We start from the raw sequence: 16,334 nt of genomic DNA on the forward strand, positions 1-16,334 counted from the left end.
ATTACTCTTAATAATTTTCTGCAAACAAAATATGTATATAAGTTGAAATTAAATTTCCAGTGGCAATAGGGTTCTAAATGTTAAATTTTCTTTTTCTGGATGAAGTCATCATTAAATTATCAGTTCCCAATTGATCAAAGCAGCATAAATAAATGACCAATTTGGTAAATAATTGCTATTCTAAAATATTTATTGGAAACACATTTCTTAGTGAGTTAATTTCCCTAATTAGTTCATATACCTGTGAATAAATATTACTGATAAAAGAAGAAATGTTAATTTCCGATTTTTATTTCTGTAGATGTGACAACTGAGAACCTAGTTCATATTAAAAAGTAAATTGGAATAGAGTTTTGTTATAGCAGCAAGTGCTATTTATTTACTATTGTTTCTTATTCCTAAACTTGCTCTCCTCTATTCTTCTGTGGGATGCAGGGGATTCAATTCAGAATACAGTAAGTCCCCTACATATGAACTAGTTCCATTCCGAGAGCACATTCGTAAGTCCGATTTGTTCATAAGTCCAACAAAGTTAGCCTAGGTACCCAACTAACACAATCGGCTATATGGTACTATACTGAAATAGGTTTATAAAACTTTTCACACAAATTATATTGGGTCGGCCAAAAAGTTCATTCAGGTTTTTCATACCTCTTATGGAAAAACCTGAACGAACTTTTTGGCCGACCCAATACATAAAAAACACACACAAAATAAAGAAAACATTTAAAATCTTATAGTACAGTACCTTGAAAAGTACAGTAGTACAGTACAACAGCTGGCATACAGGGGCTGACATCAAGTGAACAGGCAAGAAGAGTTAGTGACTGGAGGAAGTAGGGGAGGTGGGAGATGGTAGAGCTGAAGAATAGTCAGCAATAGGAGACAGAGGGCAAGCTGCAATCTCACTCACGCCTGATGGTGATGGCACAGGTTCTGGTTCCTTGCTGGATTCAATTCTGTCTACCCTCTTGAAAAAATGATCCAGTGATGTCTGGGTAGTAGCTCTTTTTTTGTTGTCATAGATGACACGGTAGCACTGGATTGCATTCTGAACAGCTACTGCAACCTTCATGTTCCATTCTACACTCGGATCCTGTGCCTCAAAAACTAACAGTGCCGCCTCAAAGAAAATTGCTTGCTTCCAGACATCTTGGGCTTGAAATAAAGATACTGTACTGCTGTACTCTATACAGTACTGCACATTAAAGTACACAAAAGCACAACCACTTGTAGGGGATGCACGCACGTGACAATGTACACCAGATATGTGAACTAATCTACTTGATTGGACATGCGAACGCACATTGGAATCTTTGAAAGTTCGCAACTTGAACGTTCATATATAGGGGACTTACTGTGCTGCATTTCCCAGACCCCTCTACCTGCTGGATTCTAGGGGGAGACTAGAAGGCAGGAAGAGGGAAAAGGGTAATTTCTTCTTGTTTTCTCTGTACTTCTCAGTGATTCTCCAGCTGCGGTTGGTTGTTCTTTTAGTTTCTTTTGATCCTCTCAGAAGCAGCCCTGCTGTGCCCTTCTCCTCCTTGGAGATTCCACAGTGGTTGCAGAGTAGCCCTTCTTCCTCAAAGATCTGTGCACCAGCTGTATGGGTCCCCTCTTTTGGGGGTTTGGTAAACCTACCTCTTCCCCTTTATTCCCCCAGCCCTTGAGGTTGTAGCTGCTTCCTGCAGTTATCTCTGAGTTACGTCAAGTTTTTTTATTTTTTTTCCTAGTAGCTTTGACAACAGTGAAACGAATTCCCTGTATTAAATCTCCAATCTCCTATTTGAAATGTCTAGTTTGGTTTTTCTTTTTGACTGGACTCTGACTGACATAGTGGGCCATTCAATTCTTTGAACTCCTTCCTGGTTATATGCTAAATATCACACAGTGATCCATCATTATAATTTATTTTTAAATTGACAATTGGCTGACAATTTGATGAGGTTCTGCTTCAGTTCTTTTCATTTTTTCTTTTTGAAAGCCAAGAAGTGATGTACAAAAGTATTAGTCACTCAGTCATTAGGAGTATTCATTTTCTGTTTCTGGAAGGTTTTCAAAATATTATTTATCAAGACTGATTAAACGGCTATTAAATATAGCTGTAACTAGTGGTACCTTGTTTATTGTACATGTTCAAAAGCATTGGGAACTATTGTTAATTTCAGTACACCTTTGCCCCTACCATATTTTTGATAAAATGCTTTTATCATATCATGTACTCTAAATATAATTTTGACCTTAGATGAACAAAATTAAATTAAAAATTTATGGAAAATATTTGTTATTAACCTAATTGAGAAAGTCATTGTCTGCCAATGAATCAAATCTGACCCATGTCTATCAAAAAAATGACTATTTTTCAGTTTCTGTAGGTAAAAAACTTGTTTTCAAAATTTTTCTCTATGAATAAGTAACATCAGGAAACACTTGTTTTCTCTAATATGTGGAATATTTTGTTTTGTTGAAGAAGATCTCCAAGGAATTATAATGAAAAATGAAATTAATTCTCACATTGATCGTTAAAAGTGTCAGAGAGGGTGGGGGAAGGAAGAGAAGCAGCAAAACTATTTCAAGTTTCTTAAAGGGGGTAGAATAATTTTTCTCTCCATTTTCTACATCTAAAATACTTCTTAGGAATTTTCTCTCCTTTGATTGGAAGGATATTAAATTTTAAAAATTCTCAAAATAAGATTTTTTCACTTTGCAATGGTGTCCTTAATTTGTCACAACTACTCTATTCAAGAGAAGAAGTATGCTTAATGGATTTTAAAATGTGGAAATGTAACATGTCACACTACTGTACAGGCAAAATATTGCTCTAGTGTTACTCTCTAAAGAGTAGCATTATATCCTGGGAGAATCCTGGATGTTGAAGTCAGTTAGATCACTGAGTCTAAGCGGTGGTAGCACTAGCTGATAGGAAATTCATTAAGTACTTCAAAACTTCACTGTCTTTTCTATAAAATGGGCTAAAAAATGCCAATGTTGCAGGATAGTTTTAAGGATAAAATGACGAAATGTATGTAAAGCACTTAGGACAGTGTTGGGCACATGGTAGGCATTTTGTTAAATGGTGGCTATTATTAAAGGCTGCTCCTTGATCTTTCACACTGTGGACATAGAATATGGATCATAATAGTTTGGTAGGGTACACTCCATTCATTTTTTTTTTATTCACTCATTTTTTTTTTTTTTTGGCCACACTGTGCAGCATCTGGGATTCTGGTACCCCGACCAGGGATGTAACCCAGGCCCCCTGCCATGGAAGTGTGGAGTCTTAACCACTGGACCACAAGGGAAGTCCCCACCCCGTTCGTCTTGATGTTCTGCTGATCATCACCTTTGTCCTTACTGTTTCTGCCCTCTTCCGTTCTGCTTTGGGACGTATTTCACTTCCATTTGTCAGGACAGTCTTCATACAGTTGGCTTTTGGTGGAAGTTTTTGTTTGCCTCCAGCACATCCTCAAAGAAGGTCACATTGCCACTTCTGCCTGTAAGGAGAGGGTGGTTGGGAAATATATAGGGGTTTTGTTATTGTATGTTTTTTAAGCTGGCCACATTGCCATCTAGAGTGAAGATGAAGAAAAAAATTAATAGGCAACATGGTGTCTGCAAAAACTCTTAAATGTGTTGGTGTATCTGAAACTTTCTTAGCAGAACTGTTTAAAAGTTTGAGGCATGTAGATGGTGTTTTTCTCTAGAGTCCAGTGTTGACATATAATTTCACCTATTTCTATATTTAAATCTATTTCTGGAGATGGGAAGTGGGGGCCAGGGCAGGATCCAATGACACCTGGGGCAGTATGGGAACTTACACCCATATCATGTTCTTTCCTGAAAGTCTATAAAATACACCTTTGGACCACATTGATGAATGATGAGTTTGTGTTCTTTTTTCTAAGAAGAACTTAAATATTCCATTTTTTCAAGTTTTACGTATTTGGCTGAGTTACTGTTATAACTGTGGGTGTTTTGTAGAACATCAAGCAACCTGCCTATGCTGCAACGAACACTGAAATACTGTTCTCTGGGTGCTGGCCCCTTCTTCCAGGGACTCCCACACCAAACAGGGTACACCTAATCAGGCCAAATGTAGAAAGCCTCTTTTTCTGCATGTTACCTCGGACCTTGCTCTCTGCCTTCTTCTCTTGGAAATCCATTCTATTCCTTCTTAATCTGGTTTGATGCTTAGGCATCAAGTATAGCTGCTCATTGGGAAAATGCTCGTCTGGCCCTATTTTTCTCTATAAAACCTTTGGATGTGAATTTCCTTTCTGAATCATAGAGCTTGTATTACCTCCTTGAAAATAATAGGTTTTTGATAACAAGATATTGCAGGAGTTGTGACTTTTTACATTTAGTGTTTGTATATTGAGTTATGAAGAAGAAAAGTTAAACAGAAAAAAATTCAATGCAAAAGATAACAATACATGGAGAAAAATAACAAATATTTCTACTCCGGGAATGTTTTTTTAAAGGCTTGAAAGTGATTTATGTTTTTTGGGTTTTCCTAATATTAGGTCTTACATAAAATGTATGATATTACCTCTCTGTATAGAGAATTCTCACATATTTACAGTGAACTATTTTACAGCCTTCAATTTTTGTTCTATTTAATTTTCCCTTAAAGATCTTTTTGAATCTTTTTTGACTATTTTATATTACCCTGAAGTTATGGAAATAATCATGTGTTGTGTGGTTTCCCTTTCCTGCATGGCGCTCACAGCTGTGACCACTTACCTTTAAATGGAAATTTCAGTCTCTACAGCCTCTAGCCTTGGGAACAGTAGAGCCTTAATAAAGAGAAGCTCAAGAAATTTAAGTGTAAGTAGCTCAACATATTTATCCTTTTGGCTTATTTTACTCTGATTTTGTACCTTAATCCTAAAACCTGGAACTTGGCTTTTTTTTCTTTATGTACAATATCCCATTTAAAACTCTGTTTCAAAAAATGAGTCCCTGTTTCACATCTCTCTTCCCAGTCACTGACTTCTCTGGGATTAAGTTCCTGTACTTAATTTTTTGGGCCTCAGCAGCTGATTCTCTATATTTTGGCAGCCTTGCCTTAATTTCTATAAGTATTGTGGGAACTTGGAGAAAGCCTTAGACAGGTTAACCCCTTGGTGGTTTGAATTTTGAATTAGACATTCCTTGAGAAACTGATTTGGGAGAGGAAGTCTTTTAATTTAGTGTTGCACATTCTGCAGAGGTTTGACCTGAGTACAGTAGAGTGATGAGTTAGTGCAGAGAAGTTTGAAATTAACAAATGAAGGTCTCATAAAGTATGCATACCCCTTGCCTGTTTTGTTGTTGTTGTTGCTATATCCCAACAAAAACTGATGTGTATTCCTTTCACACAGTGCAGTGAAAAGTTAATGTTGCAGTAATGTTCTGTTTTGAAATTGAGTATGATTGAGTCTTCCCTATAAAATTACATATTTTGCTACACATTAACTCAGTACATGCTTGCATACAACTACTGTGAATACTATGCTGTGGAGTTCTCACATCAATTTTTTCCTTCACTTAGGAACTTTTAACTAGGGTGACCAGAAGATGTTTTCTATTTTGCTTTGATCTAGAATCCTACTTTGTCTGCAAAGCAGTTATTCAAAGTTTCAGCTCCTAAGCTTTTATTTGTTTCTATACTACAGCATTACATCTCCTCTGTTTTCTGTTATATTTAATAGCTATATTTAGTTTCATTCTGACATTCTTTTTAAATCTTCAAGTGTTGAGTCTATGTTTTCTGGCTTCAAAATGTTGCAGTGATGATGAGGGAGTATTTCAAATAATGTTTTGGTGAAAAAGTTCATGTATATGTTGTGTTCTGAGCTGAAAACAGATTTCCCATTGGAGAGATGACAGATTTCCTCTGTTATCATAAAGCAAACTGTTTTTAAAGTAAATCAGGCGTTTATTTTTCTTCTCATCATTTTATTCATTATTCATTCAGTAAATATTAATGAAATGTCAACTAGTGCCAGACATTCTTCTAGGCACTTGGGATTCAGCAATGACCAAATGCCTACTTCTGTAGAGCTTACATTCTAGTTCAGTGGTGCTCAAACTTTGCTGCATATTATAATCTCCTGGAGAGACTTTAAGACTCCTATGTTTTGCCCCATGCCAATTAAATCAGAATCTCTGGGGGTGGATGCAGGCATATGTTTTCCGATGAGTCCAATGTACATTCTAAATTTGAGAACCATTAATCTACAGCAGGAGTTATCACATTATCCCATATGCCATACTGATCAGAAGGGCTTGTTACAATTCAGAATAAAGGTGTCCCTTGAATAAGGCTGGGTTTCGGGATGCCAATCCAACAGGAAGTTAAAAATCAACATAAAATTTATACTTGGCCCTTGGAACCCACTGGTTCCACCAACTGCAGACCTTACTGTACATTCTATTGAAGAAAAATCCAAGTTTAAGTGGACCCAAGAGTTCAAACCCATGTTTTTCAAGAGTCAGCTGTAGTTTCTGATTCAGTAGTCTGGGGCTAGACCTAGGAATTTACATTTCTAACAAGTTCCCTGGTGAAGTGGATGCTGCTGGTTTGGGGGGTTAACTTTGAGAATAACTGATATAGAGCCCTGATACTCAATCCATGGTAGCAGATCAGCAGTATGGGCTTTTCTAACAGAACTTGTTAGAAGTGTGGAATCTCCCCAAGCCAGAAGGGCATGGCATGATATATTTAAGGTGATGAAAGGGAAGAACGTACAATCAAGATTACTCTACCTGGCAAGCATCTCATTCAGATTTGACAGAGAAATCAAAAGGTTTACAGACAAGCAAAAGCTAAGAGAATTCAGCACCACCAAACCAGCTCTACAACAAATGCTAAAGGAATTTCCCTAAGTGGGAAACACAACAGAAGAAAAGGACCTACGAAAACAAACCCCAAACAATTAAGACAATGGTAACAGGAACATACATATCTATAATTACTTAAATGTGAATGGATTAAATGCTCCAACCAAAAGACACAGGCTCCCTGAATGGATACAAAAACAAGACCCATATGTATGCTGTCTACAAGAGATCCACTTCAGACCTAGGGACACATACAGACTGAAAGTGAGGGGATGGAAAAAGATATTCCATGCAAATGGAAATCAAAAGAAAGCTGGAGTAGCAATACTCATATCAGGTAAAATAGAATTTAAAATAAAGAATGTTACAAGAGCCAAGGAAGGCCACTACATAATGATCAAGGTATCAATCCAAGATGAAGATACAACAATTATAAATAAATATGCACCCAACATAGGAGCACCTCAATACATAAGGCAACTGCTAACAGCTATAAAAGACAGTAATATGATAATAGTGGGGGACTTTAACACCTCACTTACACGAATGGACAGATCCTCCAGTAGAAAATAAGGAAACACAAGCTTTAAATGACAAAATAGACCAGATAGATTTAATTGATATTTATAGGACATTCCATCCAAGAACAGCACATTACACTTTCTTCTCAAGTGCGCATGGAACATTCTCCAGGATAGATCACATCTTGCATCACAAATCAAGCCTCGGTAAATTTAAGAAAATTGAAATCATATCAAGCGTCTTTTCCAACCATAACGCTATGAGATTAGAAATAAATTACAGGGAATTAAATGTACAAAACACAAACACATGGAGGCTAAACAATACATTACTAAATAACTGAGAGGTCACTGAAGAAATCAAAGAGGAAATCAAAAAGTACCTAGAGATAAATGACAATGAAACATGATGATCCAAAATGTATGGGATGCAGCAAAAGCAGTTCTTAGAGGGAAGTTTATAGCAATACAATCCTACCTCAAGAGTCAAGAAAAATCTCAAATAAACAATCTAACCTAAAGGAACTAGAGAAAGAGGAACAAAGTTAGTGGAAGGAAAGAAATCATAAAGATTAGAGCAGAAATAAATGACATAGAAACAAAGAAAATAATAGCAAAGATCAATAAAACTAAAAGCTGTTTTTTTGGGAAGATAAACAAAACCGATAAACCTTTAGCCAGATTCTTCAAGAAAAAGAGGGAGAGGACCCAAATCAGAAAAATTAGAAATGAAAAAGGAGAAGTTACAACTGACGCCACAGAAATACATCATCATAAGAGACTACTACAAGCAACTCTATTACAATAAAATGGACAACCTGGAAGAAATGGACAAATTCTTAAAAAGGTACAACTTTCCAAGACTGAACAAGGAAGAAATAGAAAATATGAACAGACCAATGACAAGTAATGAAATTGAAACTGTGATTAAAAATCTTCCAAGAAACAAAAGTCCAGGACCAGATGGCTTCACAGGTGAATTCTATGAAACATTTAGGGACAGAGCTAACACCCATCCTTCTCAAACTCTTCCAAAAATTTGCAGAGGAAGAAACACTCTCCAACTCATTCTACAAGGCCACCATCACCCTGATACCAAAACCAGACAAAGATACTACAAAAAAAGAAAATTACAGACCAATATCACTGATGAATATAGATGCAAAAATCCTCAACAAAATACTAGCAAACAGAATCCAACAACATGTTAAAAGGATCATACACCGTGATCAAGTGGGATTTATCCCAAGGATGAAAGGATTCTTCAATATATGCAGATCAATCAACATGATACACCTTATTAACAAATTGAAGAATAAAAACCATATGATCATCTCAGCAGATGCAGAAAAAGCTTTTGACAAAATTCAACACCCATTTATGATAAAAAGTCTCCAGTAAGTGGGCATAGAGGGAACCTACCTCAACATAATAAAGGCCATATATGACAAACCCATAGCGAACATCATTCTCAATGGTGAAAAACTGAAAGCATTTCCTCTAAGATCAGGAACAAGACAAGGATGTCCACTCTCGCCACTATTATTCAATATAGTTTTGGAAGTCCTAGCCACGGCAATCAGAGAAGAAAAAGAAATTAAAGGAACACAAATTGGAAAAAAGAAGTAAAACTGTCATTGTTTGCAGATGACATGATAATAGACACAGATAATCCTAGATATGCCACCAGAAAACTACTTGAGGTAAGCAATGAATTTGGTAAGGTAGCAGGATACAAAATTAATGCACAGAAATCTCTTGCATTCCTATACACTAACAATGAAAGATCAGAAAGAGAAATTAAGGAAACAATCCCATTCACCATTGCAACAAAAAGAATAAAACACCTAGGAATAAACCTACCTAAGGAGGTCAGAGACCTGTAGTTGGAAAACTATAAGATACTGATGAAAGAAATCAAAGAGGACACAAACAGATGGACAGATATACCATGTTCTTGGGTTGGAACAATCAATATTGTGAAAATGACTGTACTACCCAAAGCAATCTAGAGATTCAACGCAATCCTTGTCAAATTACCATGGCATTTTTTACAGAACTAGAACAAAAAAATCTTAAAATTTGTATGGAGACACAAAAGACCCCGAGTAGCCAAAGCAGTCTTGAGGGAAAAAAATGGAGCTGGAGGAATCAGATTCCCTGACTTCACACTATACTACAAAGGTACAGTAATCAAGACTGTATGGTACTGGCACAAAAACAGAAATATGGATCAATGGAACAGGATAGAAAGCCCAGAGATAAACCCATGCACCTGTGGTCAACTAACCTATGAGAAAGGAGGCAAGGATATACGATGGAGAAAAGACAGCCTCTTCAATAAGTGGTGCTGGGAAAACTGGACAGCTACATGTAAAAGAATGAAATTAGAACACTCCCTAACACCATACACAAAAATAAACTCAAAATGGATTAAAGACCTAAATGTAAGACTGGACACTATAATCTTAGAGGAAAGAACACATAGGCAGGACACTCTTTGACATAAATCACAGCAAGATCTTTTTTGACCCACCCCTTAGAGTAATGGAAATAAAACCAAAAATAAACAAACGGAACGTAATGAAACTTAAAACCTTTTGCACAGCAATGGAAACCATACAGAAGATGAAAAGACAACCCTCAGAAAGGGAGAAAATATTTGCAAATGAATCAATGGACAAAGGATTACTCTGCAAAATATATGAACAGCTCATGCAGCTCAGTATTAAAAAAACAAACAACCCAATCCAAAAATGAGCAGAAGACCATTAATAGACATTTCTTCAAAGAAGAAATACAAATGGCCAAGAGGCACGTGAAAAGCTGCTCAATATCACTGATTATTAGAGAAATGCAAATCAAAACTACAATGAGGTATCACCTCACACCAGTTAGAATGGGCATCATCAGAAAATCTACAAACATCAAATGCCTCAGAGGGTGTGGAGAAAAGGGAACCCTCTTGCACTGTTGGTGGGAATGTAAATTGATAACAGCCACTATAGAGAACAGTATGGAGGTTGCTTAAAAAACGAAAAATAGAATTACCATATGACCCAGAAATCCCACTACTGGGCATACACTGAGAAAACCGTAATTCAAAAAGACATATACACCCCAATGTTCATTGCAGCACTATTTATAATAGCCAGGTCATGGAAGCAATCTAAATGCCCATGGAGAGAATAATGGATAAAGATGTGGTTCATATATACAATGGAATGTTACTTAGCCATAAAAAGGAACGAATTTGGGTCATTTGTAGAGACGTGGATAGACCTAGACACTGTCATACAGAGTGAAGTAAGTCAGAAAGAGAAAAACAAATATCGTATATTAACGCATATATGTGGGATCTAGAAAAATGGTACAGATAAACTGGTTTTCAGGGCAGAAGTTGAGACACAGATGTAGAGAAAAAACGTATGGACACCAATGAGGGAAAGTGGTGCCGGTGGGATGGATTTGGAGATTGGGATTGACATATATACTCTAATTTGTGTAAAATAGATAACTAATAAGAATCTGCTGTATAAAAAAAAAATGTAGAATCTGTGGCTCACCCTAGACCTAATGAGTCAGTATCTGTGTTTTGACAAAATCTCCAGGTGATTCAAGTGTATACCAATATTTGAGATCTGCTCCATTGCACTTTGTCACCTGCATGTCATGTAAACTATAGACTTATTACTTGATTTGAATATATTCATTTATATAAGCTGATATTACATATAATTTTGGAATAAAGCACATAGTGGTGATTTATAATGAGATATTCTGCTTTTTTTTAATGTCTTTTTCTACTACAAAGGGCTTGTAGTAGTAAATACAAATGAAAAATAACAGGCTTAATTCTCCCTGTTGAAAATAAAGAAGTAACCCCCACCCCCAGTTTTTTCTTAGAACATTTACTTTAGAAAACTTGTAACTTCATTCTCCATCTCTTTAAAATGTATGTAAACTTTTAAAAAAAAGCTAAATAAGCCTCTAACCAGGGACTGGGAACTATATCTTTGAAATACAATCCAGAAAGATATCACCCTATCTTCCAGTCTCTGTGAGAGGGTAGGAGCTTAACTTTGGTGGCCTCTTCCTCCAAGTGGCAAAACTTCCTCTCGTCATAAAGATATGAGAAGTTATCTTTTCTTTTGGATTAAGCCAATTAACTAACACAGATGGTCACCCCAACTACCAAGTGAATTTGAGATGAACTATTGTATGACAATGGGGCTGTCAAATCAACTTACTTGAGGACTAGTTACTGCTTCTCTTGAGCATGTATGAATCATATCTACTTGACTCTATGAAGGGTGAGACTTATATATATCTTTGTAATCTCTTAGTGGATTGCCTGTGATGTACATCACATTCTGGCTTAATGCTTATTCAATGATAATTTTTTTTTCCTACCTTTGAGGAGAGTTTTTCTGCATGGAGAAGAAATTATTTTTAATCTTATTTTCTCAGTGGGCTTTAGTCAGTATTAACTTTCCAGACTACTTTCCTCCTCTAGCCAGCCATGGCACTCATTAGGCATGCGACATTTTTTGAGGGGAATGGGGATGAGAGGGAGTACTCTTAGAATATATTATAAAAACAAAAGAGTTTGGGCTTCCCTGGTGGCGCAGTGGTTGAGGGTTCGCCTGCCGATGCAGGGGACGTGGGTTCGTGCCCCGGTCCGGGAGGATCCCGCATGCTGCGGAGTGGCTGGGCCCGTGAGCCATGGCCGCTGAGCCTGCACGTCCGGAGCCTGTGCTCCGCGACGGGAGAGGCCACAGCAGTGAGAGGCCCACGGCGTACCGCAAAAAAAAAAAACAAAAACAAAAAAACCCCAAAAGAGTCTAATTCAGATTCTGTTTTCCAAACTTAAAAAAACCCACTCAGTTATGGAGTTTTTCAACCATATATAAAAGTAGAGAAATTAGTATAATGAACCCCTCTGTACTCTTCTCCCAGCTTCAGTAATTTTCAAAATTTTTTTCAGTCTTGTTTCATCTATATCCAGTTTTGGTTTATTTGGCCGAGGTATTTTAAAGCAAAATCTAGACATCATTTAACCTCGAAATACTTCAGTATGTGTCTCTAATATATTTCTTTAAAAATTACATAACCATAACTATTCACAATAGCCAGAAGATGGACACAGTAAAATGTCCATCTTGGACATGTATAGAGTAATGGAAAAACAATTTGTGGTATACACATACATAAAATGGAATATTATTTATAATATGAACAAAGACTGCATGCCCAATGTGGATGAACTTCCAAAACATTCTAAGTGAAAGAAGCTAGATATAAAAAGTCACATATTGTATGACTCCAATTATATGAACTATCTGTAATAAATAGATCTGCAGAGACATAATGAAGATTGGTGGTTGCCAGGGACTAGGGAGAAGGAGGAATGAGGAGAAACTGCTTAATGGGAAAGGGGTTTAATGTGAAGTGTTGGAACTGTTTAAGAACTAGATGGAGGTGGTTATACAACACGTGGAATAGAAAATTTTTAGTCCTTCAGGATCTCTTATAATAACAGAGAGGTGAATATTTGAAGCAATTACAAATTTGGAAAGGTTACACTGAGAACATTGTTTTGAGAGAAAATAACTGGGAGATTCTTTACATAGCAAGGTTGGGGAAGACCTTTCCTAGTATAGTTTCTAAACTAAGGTCTAGACGTTGAAGAGAGGCTTCTAGCAGACAAGAGTCTCGAGGCAAGAAAGGGGTTGGCATGTTTGAGGAACTGAATGCAGGTGTAGGTCATGGATGTGTTGGTGCAGACTTTCCCTGTAGGTGGATTGGGCCTGTATCGGGCTTAATAAATGGGACTTAAGTATTCAGTTCATGAAAGAATGATGGGTCATCATCTACTCTTCCCTCAAATCATGGTGGAAAGAGGATGTTTATGTAGCCTGGAGTAAGAACAATTGCATTTTATTTTCCTTATCACTCTGTGCATCCCTAATTGGATGAAACAAAGAAGTATGAAGAATGCTGATAATACTGGATACGTGTTAGGTGTGTATATACTAGGTATATCTCTATATATCTACTATATAATGTGGATATATACTAGGCATATATTTAGTATATAATGTAGATAATACTAGGATATGGTAATAAAACAACTTCTGAAGAGGATAGGATGAAGAAACTGTGCAAAGCCAGAACACCATAGGAATCCAGGGTCAGAGAAGAAAATAAGGAACTGGAGGGAGAGGCATGGGGATGGCAGGGGAATGAAACCATCTTCTCTCGTGTGTAATAGATAGAAATAGGTAGAGTATCCACTCTGCTCACTCTTATTGTGTGTGTATAAACAAATCATTTTACCTCTGGAAGCATCAGCTGTGAAATGGGAATTATAATCATACTTATCCTACAGGGATTATGTGGGATTTAAATGAGATCATGATTGAAACTGGCTCAGTGGGATGACTTACACAAAGCAAACTATTAAATGTTTACTTGCAGTATGGATATTACAATTTTTTCTGCTCCTAACTTTTCTAGACCTTCTCAAATTTATGTTTTGTTCTCATGTTTTTATACCTTGGATTCATATTTTGGCTTTCTCCTTTCTAGGCTTTAAAAAAATGCCCCTATAGAGAAAATTGTGTAAGTTTCTGAATGACCCAGGTTTTTGTTTCAACCTCTTGGTACATTTAAATGAGAAGCTTCTTTGTTACTAGAGCCTATGTCACTGACTGTAGTCAGTACATTCATATGGTCATTCAAAGAGCAAAGTTGTAACTGAATTTAACCATTATTCAAAATATCTAGTTGTTTGCATAAAATAGCATAGATACTTTTGTGTGTAAAAACTCTGGAATACTTAGAAGCATTAATTAAGTGATAATTGCAAGCAAAGCATGTTATTAGATGCTTTTGAAGATATGGAGATGAATTACAAATAATGTAGGTTTAATATTTCTAACACTTTTCCAGCATATTTAAGTTATTATCTTATTAGACTCATAGCACATTTTATAAGTTATTACATTTTATGAATTTTTCTTATATATGCAGAAACAGAAGTTTGGAAAGGCAAAGTGAGTTACCCATGAGTAGTAAATGGTGGTAATAGGGTATAAATTTAATTTTTTTGACTCCCAAACCCAGTGTTCTTTTCACCATGTAAAAATCCAGGTAGATAAACCATATTCACTTAGCAACTGAGGCTAAGCATAACTTCTCAAGTAACAGATCTATAAGTTCTAAGCCATAGGAGATATTGATAGTCACCAAGATTTGATAGTCCAAAGATATATGCTCAAGTCTCAGCTCTGCCGTTTACTATCTTTGGGGCCTTGAATGAGTCTCTTGACCTTGCTGAGGTTTAATTCCCTCATCTTGTTGTGAAGATAAAATTATATAGTATATTGAAGCCACTGATATAACTAAATTGCTCTAGAAATAGAACAATATCCCATTGGTTACAAGATGTTGACTTGATACTTCTAATTTGAAAAATTTCATGATTTTTCTATATATTACATTTAAAATATGTAGGAAGTGTTTCATATAACTGATGTAGGATACATTAAACACTTTCATATAGGACAGTTTTCCCACAAAATACTTCTCTAGTGTGCACATGACTAATTTTAAGGAACATTATTTATCCTACTGTTTATCCAAACCCATGTAATAAGAAGGCATGTTATAGTTCTACCCTACCCCATGTATTGTTCTTTAGAAGATCTTTTAAAACTTCTCTTATTCCACCTCTTCTCTGGATTCTCTGAGCTAATTGGTACTCAATATGCTAAGTACTTCCAAAAGACTATTTTTGTTAGGTCCTCAAATACTTGTAATAAAGTATTATTTCCCTCTGCCATTTGGGTACTTTAGTTGCCAGAAAGAGTCATAGAACTTCTAAAAGTGCTTGTTAGGGAATATCCTGCTAATTGCTTTTGATCTGCCTTAAAAAGAGCCATTAGCAACAACTCAAATTTTATGTTTGGAGATATGAACATTCTCATGACCAAACGTGAGTTTTTAGTCCTAAAAGTTTATCATAGAGAAAATGATGTTTCTGATCCCATGAACATGTTTGAAGAGTTAGGCTGATGTTTTTCTCAGATCTTTTTTCCTTTGCATCACACGGTATAGCATTCCTTCATGAGGGGTTAGGTTTCACACATGTTTATATTTAGTACCTATGGGAATCTAAACTGACAATTAATAGTTGAGAATCATTTTAAAAAATATATGAAGGCAGAAAATCAAGTGCTGACTGGTTCATTAAGCAATTCAATCCCAAACTGTAAAAAGTTTGTCTAATCCTGCCTGAAGCCTGACTGATCCTGTCATAAACACTTTTCATAAACCTTACACTTGAACCTGGTCTTGCAGTTTTATTAATCTAGCAATAATTCAACATGACATCCCATGTAGCAATATAAATCTATAAGATGGATATCATAAAACTTACACCATTACATAGCCATGGGTAATCATGTAAAAGTGCAGTTTCTTTTAGTTAGGTATTCTCTCTGAATTGCTGCTTCTGCCTTGGTTGAACAGATGTATTGACTGTAACACAGTCCCACTGTGTTGGTATGCCTGAAGGAAAAGAAAGAAATTCAGATAGACACTGATGATAAAAAGTTCTGGAGTTTGGAGAGCCTATTTGCAAAACTCATGGAGCAGTTTAGCAAAGACATATTTGTGAAGCTTATATTCTTTGGGAAGATTCCTTTTCTGTGTTGCTATGTGGAATTTTTAGCTCTTGGATTTCATGGCTGCATTGATATTCTATAGATGTATGAGGGGCCCTGGGCAATAGGTACACTTTCAGAAACTCAAATGAAGTCCCACCTGTCAGACTTTTGGTTTTCTTCTCAGTCTAGGGGTTGGATGAACTCTCAAACTAGACCATAGCAGACTCAATCTTAGAAATATTACATTACTACAATCCTGTTATTTGGAACAGAAGACTGCATTTCTATTTTATATGGGGCAGAGAGACATTTCCAA

The sequence above is a fragment of the Aethalodelphis obliquidens genome, unplaced genomic scaffold (assembly GCF_003676395.1).
Source record: "Aethalodelphis obliquidens isolate GAN/ISIS:26980383/991018 unplaced genomic scaffold, ASM367639v1 scaffold10, whole genome shotgun sequence".
Classification (NCBI taxonomy): Eukaryota; Metazoa; Chordata; class Mammalia; order Artiodactyla; family Delphinidae; genus Aethalodelphis; species Aethalodelphis obliquidens.